The following is a 3,356-nucleotide window of genomic DNA, read 5'->3' on the forward strand; positions in this document are numbered from 1 at the left end:
CCACTAATTTTTGTATTTTTAGTAGAGGTGGGGTTTCATCATTGTTGGCCAGGGTGGTCTCGAACTCCTGACCTCAGGTGATCCACCCGCCTCGGCCTCCCACAGTGCAGGGATTACAGGTGTGAGCCACCTTGCCTGACTGCAGAAAGGATAATTTCTACTGATCTATCTATATCTATAGATGTGAGATAATAGAAGGAAATAATCAGTAAGTTCAGACTCCAGCTGTTCTTATATGACATTTGGGCATATTTCATGAATAGACTCTTTTTGGTTTATTATTTGCTTTTGGTTGATTTCAAGTCCTAAAACGCTTGTTTAAACAGTTTTGTACTTATTTTTAAAATGAAATGCTTCATGAATTTGCATGTCATCCTTGTGCAGGGGCCATGCTAATCTTCTCTGTATCATTCCAATTTTAGTTCACGTAGTGCTGAAGTGAGCAAAACAACTTTATACTTTTATATTTGTTTTGCGGGGAAAGGATTTGTCCACCTTTTTAGGCTGCTCTAACTTGAAGTATCATCTCTGGTATGTTTATAGTTTTTTTTTAATGTTTATATTTTGGAGTTTTAATTTTGTTCATTCAGTAGCTTGAGATAGGGATCTAACTTTGTTTTTCTTCCAAATGAATAGATAATTTACCAAACAACTTCTGGCTGACTGACTGCATCCCCAGCTTCAGTCTGTTTGTGTATATAATTTTTGGTTGAGACTAATGTTTGAGTATGTGTGTGTATGTTGGTGCAGCTGTGGAAGTAAATGAATGGCACGTAGGTCCTCAAAATAAAATGAATCACCTCGAAATGTTAAGATAAAATGGAAGCATCTGTATGCAATGGGTGAGATTAATCTGTGGAAGACATCCCAGAGATGACCAGTGTTTAGACTGTTATTTGTGATGCTGCCGTGTCTGACTTTGAGCCATTCATGACTCTACATATTTGTTTTTTTACATCCTGTCTACATCTTTTCCTGTATCTAATCTTAGTCCAACATTTTGATTTTAGCTTTTCTGCTATTTTTGTACGTTTGGCAACAACATGGGAACCTTATTTAAAAGTGCAAATGCCCTTGTAAAAGAGACCCCAGAAAGATTCCTCACCCCTTTTACCATGTGAAGACACATAAAAAGACAGCCATCTATGATCCAGGAAGCAGACCCTCACCAGACTCCAAATCTGCCAATGTCTTGACTTTGCACTTCCAGCCTCTAGGACCATGAGTAACTAATTTCTGCCTATGGCATTTTGTTATAGCAGCTTGAACAGACTAAAACAATGACTTATGTACAAGGAAAATTAACTTTTGGCAAGTTATTTTTATGGCAATGACCCTTCACTCAAGGATATTCAGCGGGTAATTGCAGAAGGAGATAGGAACTCACCTCTGTCTGCAACGGTTCTGAAAAATTCTCTTAAACACCACAATTCAACAGGGGGATGTGTCCTGAAAGAGAAATGGGCTTCATTTTAGGTAGGTAAGTCAATCTCCATATTAATTAGAGACAAAGTACATAAAGCACATCATATGACGTAGGACTCAATAAATGGTAGTTATCAGTATCATCATCATCATAATCATTATATGATTGTTGTTTTATGATACAGCTAAAATTAAAAAAAAATTTAAGGATACCGGCCACCCCTAAATGAAATGTTAGGATGAAATTGCAGACTCTAACAAGCCAAGGCCCAGATAGAACCATAATGCAAGGTCCCCTTACATGTCACTACTATGCTGAGAGCTTGGCCCTGCCTGGAAGGGTCACCTACCTTATCAGTTGCACCATCACTGTAGTTAGCTACCTCATGCTGGGGAGTGTTTCTACGGTGTACGATAGGCCCGCTGAGAGAAAGAGTCCTTGATGCTATTTATTTGGGCTGAGATAGGTCTATGGCTGCCTACATGGGCAACATTTCAGGGGTAGCACACAGGCTTTGAGATCTGGATCCAGCCCTACTCATGTCCTAGCTGCGTGAGCTTAGCAAGTTGCTTTATCCCTCAGAGACCCAGGTCTCTTATCTATAAAACAGGGTTGATGATACTTTGCAGGGTTTTTGTGAAAATTGGAGATAATATGTAGGAAGTATTCAGTACACCCTAAGTGCTATATAATGGTATTATTTAGACACTTCAACAGCATCCATTAATGACCCCTATCTTGGAGGTTTTACTTGAGGCTTAAAAGAAAAAATATGTAAAGTACCTAGTACATAATAGACCCTTAATAATTGGTAGACTATTATGTAAATTTCAAGGAATAGAGTTATCGAATGGACTTCTTTAAGTGTAATTCTCAATTTGTAGTTAAGAGGCTTGGGTCCTTGGATCTAGAGCTAATTAGATGTGTACTTTTAAGCAAATCACTGTGGGTCTCAGTTTCCTCACTCAAAAATTACATATTTGCACAAATGAGAAGCTAAGATGTCTCTTTTTATAAATTGAAAAGGAAACTTTTTTACAATTAGCAAAGAAGGAGCTTTGGAATACTAGGGAACATTCGAGAAGCCTGGCTTAACACTACTAAGTTAGGGTCATTAAATTTTCAAAATGAATGAATTCATTACGAATAAGAGAGGAAGAAAAATATGCATAGCCGAGTTAATTCATTCAGCTATGTTAGCTGTGCACCTGAGTCTTGGAGAAATGTCTTGCTCCTCTGAGCTCCTCCAAACGGGATTTTTGATGGAGTCTTACATGTTTTGCTTTCTTCTCACATCAAAACATTCCACGTACTTTGAATTTAGATTCAGCCCTTCCTCCTGGTATTAAGGAAGCAGTGAATACATCACCATCAACCTTCTTTCTATCGATATGAGAGACCTACCTGCTGGTTTTTTTTTATTTTTATAAGAAAAACACCTTTTTGCCAGCCAAAAGATTCAGCTTACCTTGAATCTTTCCTCTTAATTAAGAAGCTATTAACGACATGCTCTGCAAAACATTTCTTTGAGTTGAACATTGGTGTTTGTGGGGGAGGGGTGCGAGGAGAGTTTGGTGAATGAGAAAGTTCTGCTTTGGGGATTTTGATACAAAAACTATTAAGGGATTACATAGTTGCCTTAGCCCTGCATACATTCTTCATGATTCATTTATTTGTTCTGGTACGCTCAGTGCCTGGCACATAGTACAGGTAGCTGCTAAAATGTTTGTCGAATTAGTAAATAAATAAGAGAAATGTCTTTTCATAGTCTCTAGTAAGGAAAATAGCATAAATAATCTTGAATGTGTTTCTGGTGGATCCCATTTGAATGGAATTTAACTGGGCAAGGCACGTGGACTTTGGGAAACTGGGTTTAGGAGCAGTCAGAGAAGGGGAGATGCTAGCTTAGAACCTGCTGGGACCTCTTCCT

General features: G+C 38.3%; 1 non-coding gene across 1 annotated transcript; it reads right to left on the reverse strand.

The window, feature by feature from the left end:
- Nucleotides 1-339: 339 nt before the first annotated feature.
- LOC112132554 (U6 spliceosomal RNA) lies at nt 340-449 on the reverse strand. The gene has a single exon (XR_002914302.1). It is a non-coding gene; the product is annotated as a U6 spliceosomal RNA (small nuclear RNA).
- Nucleotides 450-3,356: the final 2,907 nt, after the last annotated feature.

The sequence above is a fragment of the Pongo abelii genome, chromosome 11 (genome assembly GCF_028885655.2).
Source record: "Pongo abelii isolate AG06213 chromosome 11, NHGRI_mPonAbe1-v2.0_pri, whole genome shotgun sequence".
Lineage (NCBI taxonomy): Eukaryota > Metazoa > Chordata > Mammalia > Primates > Hominidae > Pongo > Pongo abelii.